The sequence below is a fragment of the Dromiciops gliroides genome, chromosome 4, assembly GCF_019393635.1.
Source record: "Dromiciops gliroides isolate mDroGli1 chromosome 4, mDroGli1.pri, whole genome shotgun sequence".
In the NCBI taxonomy this organism is placed as follows: Eukaryota; Metazoa; Chordata; class Mammalia; order Microbiotheria; family Microbiotheriidae; genus Dromiciops; species Dromiciops gliroides.
This window is the reverse complement of record NC_057864.1, coordinates 330,125,391-330,152,824: the sequence shown is the minus strand read 5'-3', so window position 1 is coordinate 330,152,824 and position 27,434 is coordinate 330,125,391. Positions and strand designations below refer to the sequence as shown.

The window sequence follows — 27,434 nt, the reverse complement described above, 5'->3', positions numbered from 1 at the left end:
GTGAGTAGAACCAGAATAACTTTTGCAACAATGTTGTTAAAACAATCAATTTTTAAGGACTTAATAATCAATGCAATAATTGCACAGGTAGAACCTATATATCTGACTGCTTCCCACCTCAGGGAGTGGAGAGTGTTGGGAGGGAAGTAGGGATAAAATTTGAAAATAAAACTTTAAATAAAAATGTTTATTATTTTAGAAAAAGGGAAAAAAAGGATCAATGGAATGGTCAACCATGATTCCAGTAATAAAGAATGCTATTCACCACCTAACAGTGAGGTAGGTGATAGAATACATCTGCATGCTGAGATACATTATCATATATGACCTTTATGGGAGTTTGTTTTGTTTGACTTTGCTTGTTTATCATAAAGGTTTTGATTGGGGGGGGGGGATGGACAATGATGGTTAACTGACTTGCCCTGGGTCACACAGCTAGTAAGTGTCAAGTATCAGAGGCTGAATTTGAACTCAGGTTCCCCTGAATCCAGGGCCAGTGTTTTATCCACTATACCACCTAGTTCCCCCCTTGATTTCTTTTTTTAAAAGAAAATTGAAAAAAAAATGAAAATAAAGGCAAAAAGAATTCAATAGAATTTGTTTATAGAAAAGACAGTATCTTCTGTGGTGTGTGTGGTGCAGTAGAGACTTAAAACATTTTGTTTTGCTATTTTTAAAATTAAATTTGAACTGATATTTTCTGTTTCTTACATCATCATAGTTATCCCTTCTATGCCCACAGAGCCATTTCATATAAGAAATAGTATTTTTTTGAAAGGAAAAAGAGTGGGGCCGCTAGGTGGCATAGTGGATAAAGCACAGGCCCTGGATTCAGGAGGACCTAAGTTCAAATCCAGCCTCAGAGACTTGACACTTAGCTATGTGACCCTGGGCAAGTCACTTAACCCTCATTGCCCCGCAAAAAAAAAAAAATTATGAAAGGGAAAAGAAATCATCACAACTGACTGTCCATTGAAAAAGTCCAAAACCATGTATAATGTGTAACATTTGCACACTGCCCACCTCCACAAAGGAGTGACTTGGGGCTGTCTTCTCATATGTCTTCATTTGAGTTCTGTTTATAACTGTTATATTTACCTTATTATTTCTTTTGGAGGCAATTGGGGTCAAGTGTCTTACCTAGGGTCACACAGCTAGTAAGTGTCTGAGGCTGGATTTGAACTCAGGTCTTCCTAACTCCAGGGCAGGTGCTTTATCCACTGCATCACCTAGCTACCCCTGTTACCTTTACTTTTGTTTCTCTGGTGTATAACGGTGTTTCCCATTGTGGTAATAACCGTGTATATTGTTCCCTTGGCTCAAAGTAGACTTTTAATATATGTCTCTCTCCCTGAGGTAATGCCTCAGACTTGTTCTAATTTGCATTTCTCTAATCAATAGTTATTTCTGGGGGCAGCTAGGTGGGGCAGTGGATATAACACTGGCCTTGGATTCAGAAGCCCAGGCTTGAAGCCAGGAAGACCTAAGCTTAAATCCCACATCTGACACATGCTGATTGTCAGATTCAATAATCACTTAATGTTCTATAAATGCTCTAAGACAGAGTAGATGCTGAAAAGTTGCTGACCTACATTGTTTTTCTCTTCTAGAAATTTCCCTTATCAATTAAATCTAAGGTCCAATATCTATCCTTATGATTACTTTGCTAAGGATACAATAATTTTATTCTTTGGCAAGATCACTTAAAATTGATTGAAATATCAAATTCTTTTGGAAATGAAAAATAAATATCAAACCACACCAAAACCCAAATGTGGAACTTCATGCTTTTCCTTGACTCTTGATCAAAAGCTAAAGATGTTGAATGATAGATAAAAAGCCACACAAAACTGGTCAACTACAATGGAAACCACTTCAATATGAACGTTGCCATTATTTAATACTCCTTCCATGCCTGTCTCACCATAGTTATTTCAGATCTTCTCCTTTCTCCTTCAGTTCCAAAATCAACTGCTAACACTCATCACCCAAGTCCTTGGTCATCAACTAGATCAGATAATTTGTTCTAAAAGACAGCATGGCAAAATGGATAGAAAACCAGTCAGAAACAGGTGAACATAGGTTCAAGCCTCACTTCTGACTCATACTAACCTTGTGACCCTGAGCAAATCATTTAATCTCTTAGTGGTTTAGGTAACTCTGGAAAATTAAATGTTGCACAGATGGTGCCAACCCACACTGATAAAGGGAGTTTCTTCCTTTACCAAAGAATTCTCTATACCAATGAAATTACAAGTCCAGTTCCTATCAGAACATGTTGTGAACTCTTTCACTTTATTTCAATTCAACATACATTTATCTCTACTCCTAATCAGTACCTCCAGTCCCTAAACAACCCTTCCAAGAGAAGAAGAATCACTCCTCTTCTCAAAAATAGCACCTTTTCTATGACTCCAAATATATTCTTTTTTCTTCATATTCCTGGTACATAGAGCTCACATAATCATCTTTATCATGTTCCATTTCTCCTTCATCATTGGTTTATGTACTGCCTTCAAAAATGCATAGATATTTCCATCTTAAAAAATAAACACAAATAAATTTTTAACTTGACTGATTTCATTTCAAGTTATATTTCCCCTTTAATTCATTATCATTTATGACCAAGTGGTCCCTACCTCACTATTTTCTAAACCCCAGTCAATAACAATATATTTCAATCACTTCTGGTCAAATCAAATGGCCTTTTCTAGGTCTTATTTGTAGCCTTGTTAGTATCTAGCACAGTAATGCCAGGTTTGGTAAATCTTTGTAATATCGAATGGAAATGCTTTCAATTACTATCTCTTTTTTTATAAATCAAAAAATCCTTTACCCTAATTTTCACACAACCTAACTAACTACACTCTATGCATTGGAAGACCTTGTTTCTCAATATTTTGGGGGGGGTTGTTTTTTTGTGGGGCAATGGGGTTAAGTGACTTGCCCAGGATTACATACCTAGTAAGTGTTAAGTGTCTGAGTCTGGATTTGAAGTCAGGTCCTCCTGACTCCAGGGCTGGTGCTTTATCCACTGTACCACCTAGCTGCCCCAGAAGACCTTTTTTCTTATCTCTAACCCTTTGCTTATGATAATCCTCTTACCTGAAAAGCTCTCTGAGTTCCACATTATATATAATAAGTGGTTTCCAAAGAGTGGCCTAGGAGTACCCAGGTATTCCTCAGAGCCTTTCAGGTAGTCAATAAAATAAAAAAAATAGTTTTGTAATAATACCAAGGTGTTTTAATTTATTTTAATAGTATTTTATTTTCCCAATTACTTATAAAGATTATTTTCAACATTTATTTTATAAGATTTTCAGGTTCAAATTTTTTTCTCCCTCCTTTCCTTGCATCCCCCATCTCCAAGATGGCAAGCAATCTCATATAGCTTATACAAGTACAACCATGTGAATATATTGCCACATTAGTCATGTTCTGAAAGAAAACAGAAAAAAAGGAAAAATCATAAAAATCCAAAAAAAAAAAGTGAGAATAGCATGCTTCGATCTGCATTCAGATTCCATGTTCTTTCTCTGGATGTGGATAGCATTTTCCATCATGAGTCTTTTGGAATTGTCTTGGGTCATTGTGTTGCTGAGAACTATGTCAATTATAGTTGATCATTACACAATATTGCTCTTACTATGTAAAATCTTCTGCTGGTTCTGCTCACTTCACTCAGCATCCGTTCATGAAAGTCTTTCCAGTTTTTCTGAAATCTGTCTGTTCATCATTTCTTATAGAAAAAGAGTATTCTATTACATTCATATACCACAACTAGTTCAACAGTTCCTTAATTGATGGGCATCCCCTCAATTTCTAATTGTTTGCTATGACAAAAACAGCTGCTATAAATATTTTTGTACATGGAGGTCTATTCCCTTTCATATGATCTCTTTGGGATACAAACCTAGTAGTGGTATTACTGGATAAAAGGGTATACGTCGTTTGATTGCCTTTTGGGCCTGGTTCCAAATTGCTCTTCAGAGTGGTTGGATCAGTTCACAACTCTATCAACTATGCATTAGTGTTTCAATTTTCCCACATATCCATCATTCATCATCTTCCTTTACTGTTATATTAGTCAATTTGATAGGTGTGAGGTAATGCCTCAGAGTTGTTCTAATTTGCATTTCTCTAATCAATAGTTATTTCTGGGGGCAGCTAGGTGGGGCAGTGGATATAGCACTGGCCCTGGATTCAGGAGGACCTGTTTTCAAATCCATCTCAAACCTTGACATTTACTAGCTATGTGACCCTGGGTGAGCCACTTAACCCTCATTGTCCCCCCAAAAAACAAACAAAAAAACCCAACAACAACAAAAAAGGTATTTCTAACATTTTTTATGTGACTATAGATACCTTTAATTTCAACATCTGAAAGCTACCTGTTCATATCCTTTGACATTTGTAAACTGGGGAATGACTTGTACTCTTATAAATTTGAATGACTTTTTTGCATATTTGAGAAATGAGGCCTTTATCAGAAACAGTTGTTATAAAAGTTGTTTCCCATCCTTCTGCTTTCCTTCCAATCTTGGTTACATTGGTTTTGTTTGTGCAAAAACTTTTAATGTAATCAAAATTATCCATTCATAATGTTCTCTATCTCTTGTTTGGTAATAAATTCTTTCCTTCTCCATAGATCTGACAGGTAAACTATTCCTTGCTCTCCTAAATTGCTTATGATTTCACCCTTTCTGAATAAATCATGTACTCATTTTGACCTTATCTTGGTATACAGTGTGAGACCTTGGTCTATGCCTAGTCTCTGCCATACCATTTTCCAATTTTTCACAGAAGATTTTGTCAAATAATGAGTTCTTATCGAAGAAGCTAGAGTCTTTGTGTTTATTTAACAGGAGATTGCTATATTCATTTACTGCTATACCTATGTACCTAATCTATTCCACTGATCCACCATGCTATTTCTTAGCCAGTATCAATTAGTTTTGTTTGTTTTTTTGCGGGGCAATGGGAGTTAAGTGACTTGCCCAGGGTCACACAGCTAGTAAGTGTTAAGTGTCTGAGGCTGGATTTGAACTCGGGTACTCCTGAATCCAGGGCCAGCGCTTTAACCACTGCGCCATCTAGCTGCCCCCAATCAATTAGTTTTGATGATAGCTGCTTTATAATATAATTTTACTTCTGGTATGGCTAGGTCACCTTCTTTTGCATTTTTTTTATTAATTCCCTTGATATTCTTGAACTTTTATTCTTCCAAATGAATTTTATTTGTTTCTACCTCCATAAAATATTTTTGGCAGTTTGGCTTGTATGGCATTGAATAATTAAATTAATTTAGGTAGAATTGCCATTTTCACAGTAGCTCAGCCTACCCATGAACAATTGATATTTTTCCAACTGTTTAGATCTTCCTTTATTTGTTTGAAAAGTGTTTGTAATAGTGTTCATATATTTCCTGAATTTTTCTTGACCAAGAGACTCCCAAATATTTTATATTGTCTATAGTTAATTTAAATGTAATTTCTATCTCTTGCCTATGAGTTTTGTTAGCAATACATAGAAATATTGATAATTTATGTGGGTTTTTTATATCCTGAAACTTTGCTAAAGTTGTTAGTTATTTCAAGTAGTATTTAGTTGATTCTCTAGGGTTCCCTAAGTACATAATTATATCATCTGCAAAGAGTGATAGTTTTATTTTCTCAGTGTCTGTTATATTTCTTTCCATTTATTTTTCTTCTCTTATTGCTAAAGCTAACATTTCTACTACAATATCAAATAGTAGTGGTGAAAATGGGCAGCTTGGTTCCATCTCTGATCTTATTGGGAAAGCTTCTAGCTTTCCCCATGACAGATAATACTTTCTTATGGTTTTAGATTTATACTACTTATCATTTTAAGGAAAGCTCCCTTTATTCCTATCTTCTCTAGTGTTTTTAATTGGAATGGGTACTATATTTTGTCAAAATCTTTTTCTGTATTTATTGAAATAATGATTTTTTTTGTTAGTTCTGCTATTTATATGGTCAACTATGTCAATAGTTTTCCTAATATTGAACCAACCCTGAATTTTTGGTATAAATCCCACCTGGTCACAGTGTCTTATCCTGGTGCTAATATTTTATTTAAAATTTTGCATCAATTTTAATTACAAAAATTGGTCTATAATTTTTTTCTCTGTTTTGACTCCTTTAGGCATCAGAATGAGGTGTTTTAATTTCTAAAGTTCTAAATACCAAGAAATACAATTAATATAAACACAAGCTCTTTTCAAGGTCCTTAAGCATGTAAAAGGAAACTGAAACTAAAAAGTTTGAGAGTGACTAATTTATACAAATTCTATCTTGTTCATTTAAAGTCATCCTTCATTCATGGTACCTTTTCTGATCATTTTTACTACCTCTGATCTCTCTTTTATCTAAAATCTTCCAATATCTTTTGTTTTTACCATATGTTTGGGTCAGTTAAGTCTGTTTTAGTGTTTTATACATCTTTGTCTTTTTCTTGAAAAGTTTTGACCTACTCTCCTTGTTATTGTAAGCTTCACAACATCATGATGATGTTGACAATGTATTTCAATGTATTTCAATGGCATGCTGCATAGTGTTGGGAATATTACAGGTTTTCTAAAAAATACTTATCAGAAATTGAAAAAATCTTAATAGAAAGTTATTTCATAACTTGAAATGCAAGATACTTTCCAATAACTTCCACCAATTGGTTCGAGTTCCAGGACAATACAAGCACAGACTTTCTTCCATGTGACAGCCCTTCAAGCATTTAATAAAAGCATCTAAAGTAGACCAGGAAAGGATATAGGAAGTCATTCATCCATTCCAGTTCCTTCATATTACACTAAGGAAAAGTTAATGTTTTGAATTGACTTGAACTGAACTGAAATGAATTGAATTCAACATTCTGACACTGAAAATATTTGTATGTAACTAAAATTTTGTGATTCAATTTTTTAAATATTGAACCAATATATTTAAATTTACTTCCAAATGTAAGTTATGACTCAATGAATCATGATGTTTAGCCCTAGTCATCTCTCAGGTTTTCATTGATTATCTACAAAGAAAAAATGGACAGAAAAAAACATCCAAATATAGGCATAGTTTCCTTCAAGGTTAAATAGGTTGGGAACAGGTCTATTCACAGGAATTCTCAGGCAGCAAAGATATATGCCATAAATTATAAAGAAATTAAGGTTTATGAATGATGGATGGAATTCTCCCTAGTCTCTCTTTGCCTGATAATTTTTTAAATATATTTTTATTTATTTATTTATCCTTTTTCTTTTTGTTATATTCTTATTATTTCCTTAAAACTTACATATTTCTAAAGGACTGTGATATGCAGTACTCAATCCAATATTCAAAAATAAATAATTACAAAGAATTTATTAAGCACCTAGTTGTATTGAGCACTTGGTACTGGAGATAGAAGTACAAAAACAAAATAGTCCCCTGTACTCATTGAGCTTAATTGCTAAATGGAAGTAAGCCTGTAGGGAGTAAGTCAAAGTAGGTTTAAGTTAAAAGAAAAGCTTTCATAAACCTTCTTGTTGTCTTGATCACATATGATGTGATTATTGTTGTTCAAATTTTGACCACATCTAATTTTCCTGAAATATTTTGTTCAAATAGACCCATTTCTTCCTTAGGAAGTCACCAAACAGACTCACATAAACTAGCTTGTTTTATTCAGAAACAAGTGGTGTCACATCAGTGAAATCTAACTTTAAACTTTTCTGTCTCCAGTGATCCTTATGTATTATTATTTCATAAAATCCTAGAATTTTCAATGTCAAAATATCTCAGGGCTTCAGGATCAACCTCTACAAAATTAGAATTCTGGCCTAGATCATCTTGGGAAGTATTTTTCACATTTACAAATTAATAATATACTTATAAGTACTTTTAATATCAGCTAATAGGAAACAGCTCTAAAAGTTTTAAGATTATTTGTTTAATAATTTTATGGCAAGAGGTATATAAAAGTGGGACTAAGGTAGTGGTGAAAGAGGGGAGTTTGAGAGAAGAACTGACTGCATTTAAAATTTCAGAAATTACACATGAAAAAATAAATAATCCCCATGTGCATCAATATATGCACATTAATATATTTTTATTTTGCACCTTACATTTCTTTTATCTTATTGACATTTTCTCAACATTCCACTGGTATTATCTTCTAACAAGCTTTAGAAATAAAAACTTTTGAGTTTAATTTCACATTGTTCTCATTCCCTCCCCCTTTAAGACCAGGCAAATTATCCCTTTTCCCACACACTCCATTACTTGCCTCCAAATTTTTATGCAAGTAGAATCCTATGTCTAGAATATCCTCTGTCCTTTCCTCCCTGCAAAATGCCTAGCATCTTGTGAAGTACACTTCAGATGACACTACCTATGGACCATTTTACTCTATCCTATTATCATCAATTTCTCACTCCTGAATTAATTCCTTGTATTTATTTGTTTACTTGCTATATCTTCTCAATAGAAAGTAAGTAGGTTAAGTTTTGGAATTGTTTCTTTTTTGCCTTTGTATTCCCACAGCATAGTAGAGTACATTGCACATAGTAGGTAACCTGAATTGAATTATACTGAATTGAATTTTAGTTCATTTCAAATTCCCTTTTTAAAAGACCTTTCACAGATTTGCATATGGAAACAAGTAGAAAGCTCCTCAAATGAACAATCACAAAATTTTATCTTGAGCAAAACTCACAGAAGAAAGTGCTGAAATCATCTTCTAATCAAGAACAGTTTGGAAGGTCTGAAGGAGGGAGCTACTGTGCTGAAACAGGAGTAGAACCCAAACCCACAGTCACACTGACAAAGATCCATTCCCAGGAAGGCCTGTCTAGAGAAAGAGACCCCCAGAGCCTCTGAATCACCTGCAGCACCAGTGTCATCTGGAACTAAGCTCACAATCTGGTGAGAGGGCTGAGTCCTTGGCAGAGGGAGATTACAGGGGTCTATGTTGGTGCTGAGGCAGAACAAGGGTTTTTCACCCCTGCTGGGAACCAGGAGGTAGGCTTGAGTAGCAATGGCCCAGGTGAACGAAGGGCACAGGCTAGTAAGAGCTAATAACCACAACACACAAAGCTGTTTGATTAGCAAATTGGTCTGGGGTCATCGATGGACCAGGGAACAGGCCAGATGAGTGAAGAACCTGCTCTTCCTTAAATCATACCATCTGGGACTTCTTAAGCTTGGGATACTGCAGCCTGGAAACAGTACCCCCACTTTAAGAAGCTAAAAGTCAAGCAAAAGAAAGGCAAGATGAGCAGACAGAGAAAGGTGAGGACCATGGAAAGTTTATTTAGTGACAAGGAAGATAAAGGTGCACCCTCAAAGATAGATGGCAACATTAGGACCCCTATATCTAAAGCTTCCAAGAAAAATATGAATTGCTGTCAGGCCATAGAGGTGCTCAAGAAGGACTTTGAAGATAAAGTTAGACAGGTGGAGGAAAAAATGGAAAGAGAAATTAGGGTGATGCAGGAAAGACATAAGAAAAAATTCAACAGCTTGAAAAGCCAAATTGGCCAAATGGAAAAGGAGTTACAAAACCTTTCTGATGAAAATGATCCCTAAGAATTAGGATTGAACAAATGGAAGCCAGTGACTTTATGAGAAATCAAGAAACAATAAAGCAAATCCAAATGAATAAAAAAATAGAGGGCAATGTGAAATATCTTCTTGGAAAAACTCCTGACCTGGAAAATAGGTCCAGGAGAGATCATTTGAAAATTATTGGTCTACCTGAAAACCATGATCAAGGAAAGAGCTTAGACATCATTATCCAAGAAATTGTCAGGGAAATTGCCCTGATATTCTAGAAGCAGAAGACAGAATAGAAATTGAAAGAATCCACCTATCACCTCCTGAAAAAGATCCCAAAAGGAAAACACCCAGGAATATTATAGCCAAATTCCAGAGCTCTCAGGTCAAGTAGAAAATATTGCAAGCTGCATAAAAGAAAGAATTCAAGTACTGTGGAGACCCAGTGAGGAAAGCACAAGATCTAGCAGCTTCTACATTAAAAGATTGGAGAACATGGAATATGATATTCCAGAGGGCAAAGGAATTGGGATTATAACCAAGAATCACCTACCCAGCAAAACTGATCATAATCTTTCAGGGGAAAATGGGAATTCAATGAAAGAGAGGATTTTCAGGTATTCATGATGAAAAGACCTGAACTGAATAGAAAAATTGACTTTCAAATACAAGACCCTAGAGAATCATAAAAGATTGGAGTTGGGGGACATACCTGGGGTCATGTAGTGGGTGGCTGTCTTGTGTCTGAGGCTGGGTTTTGGCTGGGATCCCCCTGGGTCCAGGATAGATGCTTTGTCCACTCTGTCACCTGGCTGCCCCATGATGACATCTTTAGGGTTAAATTGAGGGGTTAGGGGAATGCACTGGGGGAAGGGGAAGAGCAGAGGGAGCATGGGATGAAATCCCACATGAAAGAAACAGGAAAGGGCTTATGGAGTTGGGGAAGAGATAGGGGAGGAGCAGGGCAGTAAATGAATTTTACACTCATCAGAATAGGCTCAAAGACCTTAAACTCATCAGAGTTGTGTCAAGGACGGAATAATATACACACCCAATTGGGTGTAGTAATCTATTTAATCTGGGCAGTAAATGAGCCTAACACTCATCAGAATTGGGTCAAAGATCTCAATATCATCACAGTTGGCGGTGGGAATAACAAACACACTCAATTGTGTGGAGTAATCTATCTAAACCTGCAGGAAAATAGGAGGGGAAAGGCATAAAGAGAGAGGGGCCAAAGAATGGAAGCAAATTGGGGGAGGGGACAGAAAGAAGCAAATCCCTTTTGAAGAGGGATAGGGTGAAAGAAGATAGATAATAGAGTAAATATCATGGGGAAGAGAATAGGATGGAGGGAAATAGTTAACAATGGTAGTCATGGAAAAGAGAAAAGGGGGAATATTGTACAAAAAATATTTATAGCAACTTTTTGTGGTGGCTAAGAATTGGTAATCAAGGGAATGTCCATCAATTGAGGAATGACTGAATAAGGTGTAGTATATGATTGTAGTGGAATGGTATTATGCTATAAAAAATGACAAAGAGGATGATACCAGAAAAACCTGGACTCATATGAACTGATGTATAGTGAAGTGAGCAGAACTGGGAGGACATTGTGCATAATGACAGCAGTATTGTGTGATGAACAACTGAGAATGACTTAACTACTCTGAGATATACAATGATCCAAGACAATCCCAAAGGAAATAAGGAAGCATATTATCCACCCCCATAGAAAGAACGTAAAAAAAGAGCACTTTTGGATTGTACATATATAACCTGGTTGATGTCTTGTGGAGGGGGGAGGAAAGTGAGGGAGGGAGAAAAATTAGTAATTCTAAATCTTATGAAAATGAATGTTGGAAACTATCCTTACATGTAACTGGAAAAAATAAAGTAAATGTTTGTTGCAAAGAAAAATAAATAAATAAATAATTTAAAAAAAATTTTTATCTCAACCTTAAATTTCTTTTAGAGCCAGGACGAGGTATATTTAAATTAGGAAAAGTGTTCCCCCTATATACTACTATACATTAGAGGCTTTGAAGTTTCACTCTAAATTGTGTTCCTTGATTTATCCTTCAACAATTTCCAGTTCTATATGATATAGAAAGTGTGATTTTTCTGGCATAGAAAAAAAACATTAAAAATATTTAATGTTGCTCATCATTACACTCCTCCAATTTTGCCCAGAGATGGCTATGCCCTAAATCTGAGTTTGAGCCTTTTATACTTTGTGTCCTAGTTCCTTACTGCAGGACATTAGTCACACAGTAAAATCATAGTAAAAGGAGCACCTAGCCACTTTGCACATAAATTCTATAAGCTAGGAAATCTCTGACTAGCATGCAGGATAGTGGTGTTCACTCAATAAAAACTGAATCAATGAAGTAGTTGGCCTGATCCTGCCAACTTTCACTCCCTCTTCTCCAGTCCTTAGGTAATTCTTGACTAACAGAGGGAAAATCAAACGTAATGGAAATTGAGAGGAGGTAAATTGTTTATGTTGGTTTCTTTAACTTGCCTCCAAACCCTAAAGAAACAGAAAAAGGCAAAAGAGAAAGAAAAAAAGCATCATCATAAACCCCAGGAAAGAAGGGAAGGAGGATGTCAATAAATTAATTTACTGCAATTTTTAAATGTGCAAAATATTATAGGTTGATTATATACTAAAATATAGGATCAAATAAAAATATGTTAATCCACAGCTAGAATATCGGCATTAATTTTTACTTCGCAGTAAACTTTTCAATAAGGTTTTTAGAAATCAGAATATATCTATTTTTATATGTATGACAATGTAATCTACATGTATATCAACTATAACTATGGCTATCAAAATGCTAGGGCAATGAATTTGTAAAATAATAATAATTATTATAATTATGCAAATAGCTTACAACCCAAACTAACTGAACTGTGGAGAAAGTTTTAGAATCCAAACTACCTTTACAAATAAAGATTACAAGGAAATAAATATATGGCTTCTCAGTTTGCATAGTACTTTATAGTTTATAAAGCCCATGAAACAAGTAACAGATATCTTCACCATTTTATTGATGAGAAAAGTCAGGCTAAAAGAGTCAAATGATTTGCCCATAGTCTCAAAATCTTGCTTCCTTGAACCAAGGACTTCTAATTCCAAATCTATTGTTCTTTCCACTTTAGCATGATACACATGTCTTTAGCTTTCCATCCCACTGGCACAGAAAATATAAGAACAATAAATATACATAATTTTACAAATTAGAAGGCCTCCCCACTCCCAGATACAGCTATCTAGAAAATTCCTCAATAAAGAAGGAGGAAATATCTATATCAAAGCTTCTTAAACTGTGAGTTGCAACCCCTTATGGGGGTCACATAACTGAATGTGGCAGCTATGAAGAATTTTGCAACAGTAAAAGGATATGTACACCTATTTCATACACATATATACCCAGGGTCACTTAAAATTTCTCAGGCAAAAAGGGGTCACGAGTGGAAAAAGTTAAGCCCTGGTCTAAATCAAATAGAAAAATATACTGACAACTGTTCTAAAGATAACCACTCTCAGCTGCTATATTGTGGCCTATTACAGGTAAATCTTGCTTTGATTTGTGAACAGATTAGATTTACACAATCTGCTTACTTTATTTACTTGTTTTGTTGGCATTTAACTCTACCTTTTGGAGTAGTTAGTACCTATTCTGCTTAAATACTTACATATCAGCATCCTGGCTCCTCTAGGAAATTGAACAAAAGATCAATAATGGTAGAAATGATAAAATGGCCTCAGTTGACAATACGGTATGACTCCATGACCTTATTTGAAGTTAATTCCTAGGACAATAGGTTTGGCCATGTAAAGTATAATTCAACTGCACCACAAGCATTTATTCAATGTCTACTATGTTTTAAGCGCTGTGCTAGGTGCTGGAGAAACAATGGCAAGAAATTAATATAGTCCCAGTACCCAAGGAACTTATATGGTAAGCCCTGGAAATACATATGACATATAAATGACACATAATATAATTTGGGAGGCAAGGGGACATAAACAAGTGGAGAAATCCAGAAGGATTTCATGTACGAAGTGGCATTTGAATTATGTCTTAAATATAGCAAGTGATATCAAGAGGAAAAAGTGAGAGGGAAAGCATTCTAGGGATAGGGACCAGCTTGTACAAAAGTACTAGGGAATGAGTTAGAATAGCCTATATAATTATCGCCTTTTAAGAAAGCATCAAAACCTTTTACCCTGGCTGGCCAATATGGAGCCCACACAATGCCTGGAGTCATGGTGAAGAACATGAACCAACAGGAGTTTCTTTGGGCCCTGGCTGCTTTTTTGAAAAATGTCAGGAAAGCTCAAGGTCCCCAAATGGGTGGACACAGTCAACCTGGTCAAACATAAAAGCTGGAATCCTATGAAAATAACTGGTTCTATACCTGGGCTGCCCCATCACCTGTCAACTGTACTCCAAGGTGGTACAGGTGTGGAATGCATGACCATGATCTACAGTGGGGGCAGGTGCACAGTCACTTTAGCAAAGGCTGCAAGAGTATGACCCAATGGGTCCTGTAAGTCCTGGAAAGCCTCAAGAAAGTGGAGAAGGACCAGGATGGGAGCCTGAAGCTGACACCTCAGGGACAGAGAGAATTGGACAGAATTGCCAGACAGGTAGCAGCTGCCAACAAGAAACATTAGGACAAACTACACTAGATTCATTAATAAATTACCTCATTTGTAAAAAAAAAATGAAATTATAACAATATTTCTACTGAAAATTTATTATTTAGTGATATTGGGGAGATCACAATAGAATGAACATAAGGTTAGTTCATCATATGTTTTAATACAATGATGGAAAGATCACAAATACTACTTTTAATTAAAATTAGATATTAAGGATTTCAGAACGCTTTAAATACATTATTGTCTTTGAGACAATGTGGTTTAGTAAAAAAGAATCTTTGACTTAGAGTCAGAAGGTGTTTTCTTATTTGTTCCAGATCTTACAACTGATGGCTATGTGACTTTAGGCAAGATGCTTATTCTCTCTGAGTCTCAGTTTCCTTGTTAGTAAAGAGGGGATAATAATATTTGTGCTAAGTACCACAAAAAAGGCTATTGTAAAGAACAAATGAGGTAAGTGTATTGTGTGTGTGTGTGTGTGTATACACACACACACACATATATATATATATACACACACACACACACACACACATACACACACACACATATATACATACATACACTTACGAGTCAGTAAGGGGTGAGAAGGGCAATTCCTTCTCAACCATGTCACCATAATGACCACAGGCTTGCTAGATCTTGGATCTGGGGCCCTGGTTTCCCCTTTGGCTTGTTTCCTGAGAAGGTACTAAACATACATCTAGAGGTAGCTATGTCAATATTTGGGGGTGACCTTATGATTTTGAAAGGTCTTTGTTCTTCACAGTTGAACTGTAATCAAAGGCAGTTTGATACCAGAGCTAAGAATAATGCAGGAAGAAAATATTTTCATGTTTTTATCTATATGGATATCTCCCTATTAGTACAGAATACAATGCTGCCTAACAATCTTCTCTTGTCTGATTTTCTAAATCCTTCATACTATTCTGTGTGTGTTTTCATATTTATGATTGCCAGGACAATAAGTAGAAAATTCCATTTTTTTAAAGTTTTGTTTTCTAAAATAGCAGAAGTCTTTATCTGGGTAGCTTCTTTTCCTAATCCATTAAAATACACCATATCTAAGATCCTTTGAAAAGCATTTATCTCTTTTTTCCTCATTTTAACTAAGAATCTGTCCTATTTTTCAGCATAGCAATCTCAATTTTAACAACATTCCCTACATTATCGTATGGGGGAAAACCAAAAATTAATGTGATTCCTTTTTTTCAGGTAGAAATCTGGCAGAGTACAATAGGGAGAATATCAGACTTGTAAAGGACTTAGATTTGAGTGAAAACTTGGCCATTTGCCATGTGGACACTAAAATCAGGCACAACCAAAACCTCAATTTCTTCATTCTGCAAAATCGTTATCTCCCACAAAAGTATATATCTTTTGTCAAGAAAGAACAGGATGTTGAGCTCTTTCCCCTTTCCAAAGTATCCTTTAGGATGCAAGAATCCTCCCTCCCCCACCTTTCTTATAGTATTCTCTTTCATGCATAAACTGCCCTTGATTCCAGTTCAACTTCCAAGAACAAAGACCTTTCAAAATCATAAGGTCACCCCCAAATATTGACACAGCTACCTCTAGATGTATGTTTAGTACCTACTCAGGAAACAAGCCAAAGGGGAAACCAGGGCCCCAGATCCAATCTTTAGCAAGCCTGTGGTCATTATGATGCCATGGTTGAGAAGGAATTGCCCTTCTCACCCCTTACTAAAAATCTTAGTGACTCATAATGCCACCTAGAGGGTTCAAGGAAGAACCTTCCTCTACCACCTAGCACAGTGCCTAGAACATAGTAGACGTTGAATAAATGCTTGTTCAGCTGAATTGTACTTTATATGGCCAAACCTATTGTCCCAGGAATTCACTTCAAATAAAGTCATGGAGTCATAGCATGTTGTCAACTGAGGCCATTTGCCCATTTCTACCATTATTGATCCTCTGTTCAACTTCCTAGAGGAACCGGGATGCTGATATGTTAATAAAGTAAGAAGAATGAGTACTACCTGTCTCTTCTTTTAGCAGACTCACGAGGTGAGGGAAAGACCAAGATATCACTTAGATTGTGCAACTTCTTATGAAAATGTCAAAAGTGGATCATCTCTGACATGCCTTAATGCTGAGTCATCAAAGTGGTAAGGCAAAAACAGGCAGGGAACATTCTGCACTCTTCACATTACATTTTGTATATTAAAAACTTCTATGATGAAAAGAAAAAATCAAACTTTAAAAACAAATTCTATGCATAAAAGGAAACAGAATAAATTGATGCTAAAATAGCAGAGTCAAGAGAAGCAAGAAAGGCTACTAATATTTTAAATTGACCTAATAAGCAGAGTTATAAGGGAGATGCAGTACTATAGTAAAAGCATAACAGGCAAGAATGGGAGACAGACAGGAAGAATAGCAGTCACTTTGGCACTCATGGTATTTTCAAAAGAATATTTAGTTCCATCGTATGGGAAGGGGGTATCCTTTGGAGGCTGACAATGAAAGTCCTTGCTCATGGTGCAAAGAAGGACAAAAAAAGATCAGGAAGATTTCTCAGACTTCTCAAAGACTTAACATGACCTTATTTTGAAAAAAGATACAAACGTGAAAATTACACAAAATGCTGGCAGCTGCAAGGGATAGTTTTAAAATATGACTGAACCAGGTAGTGGACAGGTCTTGAAGTGGTCAGGCCCTAAGGGACACTTCCAAGACCTGAGAGCTAAAGCAGTCTGACCTTCCACTACCAAAAGCCCAAGGAGCTCATATAGCCATCTGTTCATCAGTCTGGACTCAGGGCTCCAGTCTTCAGACAAGGTAGAATAAAATTCAGTAACAGTAAAGCATTATGTGCTGACCAGTGATCTAGGAATAAAATAAGCAGGTTAGGGTTATAGGGTATAAGAGTTTGTTTTTTTCCACAAAACCAGCTAGCCAGATTAGGGAGGCAACATATCATGATACAAAATGTACTCACTGTACTCAGAGTCAATCACGCATTTGTTTGATCAGTTCAGTCAACCTGCTTATATCAAGTCCACGTATTAAGTGCTTACTATTTTCCAGGTACTGCATTAAGCTCTAATGGATACAAAAAAAGGGGAGGATTGGGGGGGGGGGCGGGTGGGAAGCAGTTTCTCCACAGAAAGAGCTTACTTTATGTGCCAAGTGGCATGTTTTGGCTGCTCTTTATTAACATCTCATTTCTACCTTCCCCAGCCTCAATTTCTTCATTAAAATAAAAGGGAGTAAACTAAATCTGAGGTTTTTAACCTGGATTCTATGAGTTTGTTTTGTTTAATATTTTTATAAATGTATTTAAAAATCACTTATTTCCTTAGTGATCATATGTATTTTGCTTTATTCATTTAATATTATTCTAAATAGGGAGTCCATAGATTTCAAAAGACTGACAAAAAGGTTTAAGACAAAAATGTTCAAAACCCTAGAGTAAATGATTTCAAACATTCCATACCCATCTCAAATGTGATTCTCTGCCATCCCCTTGAAGTAAGGCACAGATTCCTAAATCAAGAAGCTACTCTTTTTCCCTTCCCTGCTCTTTGATGATGCAAAAAGTTCAAGGTAGCCTAGAAATTATTCAGGACCTAGCCTGTTACTTTGTGCCACCATATCACATTCCTAGCTAATAATCTGTTGAAATGAATATCTCCTGTTGTGAATATACACATGTTGAGCTGTGGTTCTAATTAAATATTATGACAAGTATCTGTTCAAATACACAGCAACAGCAAATGCATGAGAGAAAGAAATATATTGATTAATAGATACATTAAGCACACCTAATGTTATTCACAAATTCAACTGATAAAATTCTCTGCTCACTTCTTTACCACTGATCAAGCCTAATATTATGAATCTTTAAAATGTCAAAAGTAAATGATGTATGTGTGTGTACAAAGAACTCAAGTTTTTGATGGATCTACAAGTTCATCTGAAGTCTTAACTGGTTTTAGAATCATGATCCTGCATTCTTTGTTTTCACTACTTCAATGTGAATTCTGAGTTATCATTTTTCTTATGAAAAAATAATATTGCCTTTCTTTCCCATCAGAAAAAGGTTAGCCCTTGAAATCTGTGATAGAATGCTAAAATGAAAAAGATCCAGCATTTTTTGGTGATCTAACAGGCTGTTTTATAAAAAATAAGTTATGTCATATTTATTTAACTCATTTTGGTGGTAGAAAAATTATAACCTTTTTGATTGCTTATTTGTCAAAAATGCCTTTCATTTTAATTATCTTTTAATAAAACTCATTATCATCATCTTAACAGAAAATGAATATTTCTATGAAAGAGGGTAAATGAATGGATTTTATGTATCTACTAGAAATCCGTGATCATAATTTTGACACTGATTATGAAAAGATAAAATTACATACCTTAGCACACATACCATAATCCATAGACTGAGAACCCTACACCAGAAAAATGCATGGTCTTAAAATATGTTCCAGATCAAGAGAATTAAAGGAAGGCTTAACTTTAAAAGTTACATCTTTGAAAAAATGTAGGGTCTCATTACTGTCATACAATAGACCCATGGCCAGGTAGAAACAGTTGTTAGCAGAGAATGACCTCTTAGTTTACAAGAAAAACTCCACCAAAACTCAACATTATATATAACATTAAATTCAACATCTCTTTTCAACAGAAACCAGTTTCTCATTCTGACTTCCCCATTTCTTTTAAGGATAACACCATACTTTCAGTCACCCAGGCTGAAATCCTTAGGAACAACCTTTTGCTCCTTTTTATTCTACAACTTCCATAGCTAATCATTTGCCAGGACACTTTTACTCTTTTTTTTTTTTTTTTTGCAAAGAATTGCAAAGAGTTTTAGCAAACCTCTCGCACTTAACCCCTTTTTGGCTTATCACCACCACCATCACCACCCTAATTTATACTCATTGCTATTCATCTGGACAATTTCAATAACCTACTGTTTTCCCTATGTCTAGTATCTCCTTTTCTAATCCAATCTATGCACCCTTATTTATCTTTCAAAAAGACACATCTGATTATGTCACGTCACTGCTGAAAAGTTTTTAAAGACTTCCCATCCCATACTTCTCAACCCATTATTCAAGATTCTCCATGCCATATCCCCATAGTGCCTTCCCAGTTTTAAAAATAGCTATTCCCCTTTATGAACTCTATGCTTTTATAAAATTGGACCACTCAGAAATCTTTTAATATACTCTGCTCTATCCCACTTCCTCATTTTTTTACCTTGTTTCCTCAATCTGAAATGCCCTTCCCCTTACCCAATTTTGCCTTTTGAAAACGTATCCAGTCTTTAGAACCCTAATAAAATTCATTTCCTATCATGATTCTCCTCAACTAGAAGTGACATCTCTCTCTGAACAAAAACAATACTTTCTAATAGCACATCATACTCTGTTTCAACCTATAATCATCTGGGTAGCTGGCTACATCATCTCTTTTATACATGATGAAGTTTCATGAAAGCAGTGGCTATTCTTTACCTATCTTTGGTATCTTCCATAAACTCTGCATGTTCAGTGAAAATTGTATGTGAAGGGAATATTCTTCATTTGGTGCCTTTGGCATGTGTTAAGCTAAGGAGTACTGGAAATACTGTGCAAATTTGATCATGTAACACCTAGTGATTTTTTTAGTTACTTTTTCAGAAGCAGCTAATATTTCAAATTTGGGTTTTTACTAGTTTTCATATATCACTATATGATATGGTGATATGGAGTATGTAACTTCCAATCCCATTTCTTCCATATAATACCTAGGTCAAGGCACTGTAATTCTCTTGACTTCAGTTTTGTTATTTGTAAAATAAGGATGTGGGACTAAAAGAATTCTACTTTGCTTCCAACTCTAAAATTATGATTCATTATCATCATTCCCCTCTAAGAGGATCATTACCTTGCCTCTATATTATACTGATATTTATAAATATATAGATAGATTAAAATCTATTTAACATATATAGCTAACTATTATCACCGATATGTCTATTTGTATGTATAATTGTGTATATATAGGTAATATAATACAAATAAATAGGTTATATACCATACATGTAGTAGATATTACGAATTTATTTACATGTTCTCTCCACCATAACATGTAAGCTTCTTGAGGGTAGGGACTACTTTCCCTTCCTTTATCTCCCCAGAACTTCAAATAGTTATTGACATATAATAGATAATTAATAAATATTTATGGACTAATTTAGCCTCAGTATATTCTCAATATGGGCCTATTTCTATCACTTTTCACAGTCTGAACATATAATTTCATAACTGTGGCCAGTTTCTTCTATTAGCATGGGCCAAACACTGTTCTAAACTTTGTAGTGTTAGAGACTTGCTTGAGACACTGAGAGCTTGAGTACTTTCCAGGGTCACAGATTATGTTCCAGAGGTTGTACTCAAACCTAGGTCTTTCTAACTGTAAAATCAACCCCTTATTCAGTATACTATGCTGTCTTTCCTACTTAAAATAACCATTTAAATTTAGGAATTTTGTTGAGGGTGACTATATTGATTTTATATATATATATATATATATATATATATATATATATATATATATATATATATATATATATATATATATATATATATATATATATATATATATATATATATATATATACATATATATATATATACATATATATATATGTTTCTCAAGGAATGGTCTAAAGGATAGATAAACAAAATACACATGACACAGATAGATCTTAGGCCTATTCACTTAAATATTTAATCATCAGATTGAAATGTCATATTCTTTTTGGGGAAGGTAGGTGGCCCACTGGATAGAGCACCAGGCCTAGAGTTAGGGAGACCAGAGTTCAAATCTGTTCTTAGATACTTCATAGCTGTGTGACCTCTATTTATTCATTGTTTTCCAATATAAAATGGGGATAGTAATATCACCTACTCCCACGGTTTGTTGAGGGGATCAAATGAGATAATAATTATAAAGTGCTTAGCAAAGTGCCAGCACATAGTAAGTATTATCAAAGCATTAGCTAGTATTATTTATATTTTTCATATGATGAATACTTAGTTCTACTCTCAAGAATCCCATTGTATATTAAATTCTACATGCTACATCTGGCCATAAGATATAAAACAAAATTAATTTCAATTGAAGTTTTATTCATCTATTTGACAAATTTTACAAATTGCTGAACTTGAAAAATATGTTATTAATATGAGAGAAGCAATATGACATAATGGCTAGAGTACCAAACAAAATCAGAAAGTCAGACCAGACTGCAAATCTCACCTCTGACACTCTCTGTGAGACCCTGGTCAAGTCACTTAACTTCTCATTGCCCAGGTAAATTTGGAAGGTGATATATTGAAGAAATTATCTAACTGCATTGATCAAGGAATTTTCTGCATCAGGAGTTCCCTTCACCAAAATGATGGGTCTAAACATTCCTCCCTCCCTATAAAAGGCTACCTATCACTTGCAAATGTTTATTTAAAAATATATTTTGGATATAAATCAAATTTTGCATATCTAAAATGTCTGAATGGTATACATGCATGTGGGGAAGGATGAGAGGGAAACTATTAAATCTCATATCTTAAATATTTAATAAATTTGGTTTAAGAAAAATTTCTATCTATGTTATACTATGTTTAATTGCTTTTATTATTTCTTTCAAATTTTCAGTAGCATATTTGTGAAAAACACATTGTTATTCCTTATCCTTATAAATGAACAGCTTGGTCATATAGAGTGATGTGACCATAGTTAAAACTATGATCAGAAAAGAAATGAGACTTGTAAAATTATAACAGTCATTAAAATTACACATAAAATAACTGAATGATTAAAATGGGAACAACTGCCACTAACTACACTATTTAGCTGCAAACACATCAAAGTTTTAGTAGTCTATAATCCATGAACTCAAACTTCTTAATCTGTAATAAAGGCATTGATAGATTTCACTCATTTTGCTACTTAGGCAGTGCACTGACATAATCAAACATGAAAAAAGAAAACTCAATAGAAAGGCCAATGTAGTGCTTGGGAGACATCTAATGTGGCACCAACATGGTATTAACATACATATATTTCACTTACCACTCTTGTCCACTCTCTACCTGTTAAATCTCTTAGTCTCTATTACACTAAATATCAATTTTTTCTTCCTGCCTTTCTGACAATTCTCTTTCTGTTTTTGTTTGTTTGTTTTTTGTTGTTGTTGTTGTTTTTTGCTGACTCTTGTTCCTTTTTTGCTGAATCCATTGTCTTCCAATGCTCATCCTTGCTTTACTGCTCTTTTCTCTGTATTATTACTAGAATACTGAACTCATCAATTCATAGGGCCTTAACTCTACCCTCTTTGTGGATGACTGTAGAGGCAGAACAGTACAGTTGGAAGGGCATTTGATTTTTATTGTGAAAAAAATAATGCAAAATACTGATTCGACCACTACACTACCTGTGCTAACCTGGGCAAGTCACTTCCTCTCTCTCTACTCCAGTTTCCTCATTTGTAAAATGAGGGGAGTTGGACTAGATGACCAACAGGTCCTTTCTAGCCCTATCTCTATGATATTCTATTGATATATACTACTATCTCTATATACTATTATCTGTAAAATTATTGGACTGGATTCAATATCATGTGAGGTCCTTTCCAGCTCAAAATCTATGATCTGATGATCCTATGATCATAATGACCTTGGTTTCTTTAAGAATCATATCTACTAATTATCTCCCAAACATGCCACTAACATTCCCACCACCTCTTTAGTTATGATGCTTCTCTCATGTGATATGCATCCCTTCTTCCTTTCTGCTTACTTAAATCCTAATCATATCTCAAATAATAACTCTAGGCCCATCCCTTCCAAGAATCTATCTCTGACTTCTGTCTAATCCAATCTTTCTATTCTCTTAACTTCTATTCACTTAAAACCATTTATTTTACCAAGTAAAGAAATTAATTGTCCTCTAATTATTTCACATACATTAATCTTATTTTTCAGTTAGAATGTAAATTCATTCAAGACAGGGACAATGACTTTTTTTCGTATTGTTCCAAAGCACTAGCACTTTGCTGGGAACATATGTGCTCAATATGACCTTGGACAAATATCATTCAAACTTCATTGCTATCAGTTTCCTTATCTAAAATAAGGAGGTTCATTACCTGGCCTCTGAGATGTCTTCCAATTCTAGATCTTTTATCCTATGAATTATACTTCTTTTTACAAGTTTCATTAACATCAATTAGGAAATATAATAAATGCCTTAGAAGATAAATAATGGAGAAAAAATAATAATAGCTAACATATATTGGAGGCAGCTAAATGACACAGTGGATAAATTGCCAGGCCTGTAGTCAAGAAGATCTAGAGTTCAAATCCAGATTCTGATGCTAGGGTGTGACCCTGGACAAGTCACTTAACCCTGTTTGCCTCAGTTTTCTTATATGCAAAATGAGCAGGAAAAGGAATGAGAAACCACTTTAATATCTTTGCCAAGAAAATCCCAAATGAGGTCATGAAGAGTCATACACAACTGAAAAATGACTAAACAACAACAAATGTTATATTGTGCTTAAAGTTTGCAAAGTACTTTATATATGTTATCTCAATATATACTCACAACATAGGTGTTATTATTATCCCCATTTTGAAGATGATAACATTCAGGTTCAAGAGGAGTTGTGACTATCCCATGGTTACATAGCTAATAAGAGTCTGAGGCTGAATTTGAACTCATGTCATTCTGATTCCATCCTCAATGTTCTATCCTCTATAACATCTAGGTGCCTTAGAGATAAAGACAGACACAATGCCAAGGCCTCTGATAAGGTTGTAACTGCAAAGAAAAAGAGCAATCTTTATGCTAGAGTGTGATGAAATTATAATAATAGGTAGCATCTGTATGACATGAGAGTTTTCAAAGCACTTTGACATAGTATCTCATTTAATCCTAATAATAACAGATATGAGGATACTGAGTGTTAGGGACATTAATGACTTGCCCACTTGCTAGCCAGTGGCTGCTTCAGAATTTGAATGTAATTTCAGGTTTCAAAGTTCATCTTAAAATTGCATGATAATATATGCAAAGAATAGAATCTCAATTATAATTTGGTCTTTTAGGACATATTTTCCACTACCAGTAATGGTCATTCCTAAGAGTATTACACTTGAACATGAAAGAAAGGGGGATATATAGGTAGAGATATACACAGGTATTTATAGCTATCTCTATCAAGCAATTGGTCAATAAACATTTATTATGTACCTATTGTGTGCCAGACAAGGGAGAGTCAGAAAAAGACACAGAGAAAGTAGAGAAGTGAAAAAGCACAGATAGTGAAAGAGGGGGAGGGATAAGGAAGAGGGGAGGAGAAAGGTGGAGGTGGAAGTAGGAAAAGGGGAAGGAGAAAGGCAGAGGGAGAAGGAAAGAGAAAGGTACAGAGATAGAAGTGGGAAAAGAAAAGAAAGAAGGGGAGAATAGGGAGGGGAGAGGGAGAAACAGAGGGGAAGGAAGGAGAAACAGAGGGAGAGGGGTCACACTAGTAATAAGGATCAGAAAAGTCTATATGGAAAAAGTGATACCTAAGCTGAACCTTGAAGGAAGGCATGTTTTCTAAGAGGCAGAGGTAAGGAAAGAATATATTTCAAAAGGAAGTGTCTGTAGAAAAATACTGAAGCTAGAGATAGAATGTTGAGTCAGGGGACCACTAAGAAGACCAGTTTGGATGGAATACCGGGGTGCATGAAAGGTAATAATGTGAAATATCTGGAAAGGTAGGTGGGGGTTCAATTGTGAAGGGATTTAATTGCCACCTTGAGGAATATGTATTTTTATAGTCAATAATGACATTTTCAAGTGGCGTAATGACATAATCAGACCTGTGCTTTGGGAATATAATTTTGGTTGCTGAATAGAGCATAGATTCGTAAGGGGAGAAACTGGAAGCCAGAAGACCAATTAGAAGGCTATTGCAATAAATCATGAGGGCTGGAAGGGACCTTAGTGATTATCTAGTTCAATTCCCTCATTTTATAAGATAAGGAAATTGGTGTCCTCAGAGGTGAAGCGTCCTGCCCAATGTCATATAATGAATTACTAGGAGAATTACATTGTATTGAAGCCTATGTCTACTGGCTCCCAATTCAGTGAACTCTCTCCAATCCATTATGCTATGGGTACTATTGTGCCAAACTAGCACATAGTTCAGTTTGGTATGTGCTCGCTGATGAGGTCTTATTTTCCACACAGATATTTAAGATAGATAAATTACTGAAACTAAAGTATGGTATTGGGAAATCTCAGATTATCACGAACTCGATTATACTGAACAATACTTTAATTTCATTTTTGTGTATTCTTTAGATCCAAACACAGGGCTCTTCACATAGCAGGAGCTTATTAAATGTTCAATTGAACTGAACACTGAAAAATAAAACTATAAAGAACAACTTAAGACAAAGTTCATTGTTTTGTATACTTGTAGAAAAGGAGAAAAATAATCATAAAATGGCTCTGTAGTGTTATCGTGATAGTTTGCGTTCTGGTGAGTAGTGTAAAGAATTATTTGTTATTTGAGTTATTTGAGTTATAATGATAGTGGTATAGTAAAGTTATAATTTAGTTGTATATATGCTCAGTTGAAAAGATAAACTCTCCCATACCATTGTTCCAAAGATTTTTTACTGTGTTTGTGAGGAGGAAACCAGCAATGCCATGAATAAGTATTGAGCAGGCCAACAGTTTAAATCGGGACAATATGCTGTCCCAAAATATGCCAAGTAGAGTATACAAGGGGGGAGCCAAATATTCAATCATGGTGCGGTTCAAAATGAACTGGCTTTTCTCTGACCAGCAAGATAAACACAAAGGTTTTTTTAAGAGCAAGGGAGATTGCCTAAGGGGGCAGTGGGGGAAGGGCAAGAAGGTCCCCCAAGTTAGTTGGCTCGTGGCCAAATATGGAGGGGGGGTAAAGAAATTCACTAGGTTAATCAACTCCTGGCTGACTCGACAAAAACTGTGGGGACCAATTTTTAACTCGGTAGTGCTAGCTAAGCAGCCCGCCGCAATATTGGGGCAAGGAAGGAGACCCGCAGCCTCCAAAACAGAGCAAGATTTATTTTAACAAGAATGAACTTAAAAAAAAAACACAAACAGCATCAGTAGGATCAAGGGAAAGGAAATAAAATGGGGAAAGGGAAATTATAATACCTGAAAAAATACCACTGCCCAGGAATCAGCTGAAAATATGCAGCAGAACAAACTTTCCAGCTTCCACCTAGAATGCCCAATTCTCCTCCCCCAAACCTAGAAACACCCCACACAGCCCCAGCCAATGGGATGGCCACTCTGACAGTCACATGACTGCCCTCACTAGGCTTCCAATCATTATAATTTTGCCAGGCCTATGTAGGCGTTGGCGAGTGGTGATGATGTGAGATGCCAGAGCCCTGGCAACGGCTACAACTAGTGGGTGGAGCACCGTGGGGTTTGGGGAGCCCCAGGCCAGTGCGTGCCAAGGCATAAAAACCTCAAATAACAATTAATTCTTTACAGTAGTAGAAGGAGACCAGAGGGGATATAGCATTGTTTGGATGTAACCAGAAGTTGGCATGGACGTCTGGTTCTGAGTAACATAGATGAAATCTTACCTATAATAGTCCAAGGTCTGTCTGTCTGTCTTGTTTCCTTTCTCACTGTCTCTCTGTCTCTGTCTCTGTCTCTCTCTCTCTCTCTCTCACACACACACACACACACACACACACACACACACACTATCCCTTGATGACATTAGTAAGGCAATTGTTGATTAGAAAGATCATAATTGTGAGCCAGTACAGGGTCTCTTTTATTAGGTATATTTTCACCCATTCCATTAGTAGCAGTTTGGTTATAATGATTCTTTAACTTCTCAGTGCTCTAGGCAACTCTCTAAGATTTAAGTTGAAGAGAAGGTGCCCCTCCATATTGGCACTTTCCTCTGTATCAAGACTTTCCTCAACTGAAAGTGCCCTAACTCACTGAGAATGAAATTATAAGTCCTGCTCCATTTTTTTAAAGCCTTATCTACTTGGTAAGTGAACCCTTCTCCATGAAATAAGGAATTAAAACATATATAAATTTTATAATGTATATATATGTATGTATATGTATACACTATATATGTATATGCATGTATGCATGTGTTGTTTGAACACATA

General features: G+C 35.4%; 1 protein-coding gene and 1 pseudogene across 3 annotated transcripts in view; one reads left to right on the top strand and one right to left on the bottom strand.

Annotated features, from left to right (window-relative positions):
• Window positions 1–27,434, bottom strand: part of GRIK2 (glutamate ionotropic receptor kainate type subunit 2) — an 823,240-nt gene that overhangs the window by 152,692 nt on the left and 643,114 nt on the right. The window lies entirely within an intron of this gene.
• LOC122753650 lies at window positions 13,813–14,364 on the top strand (annotated as a pseudogene).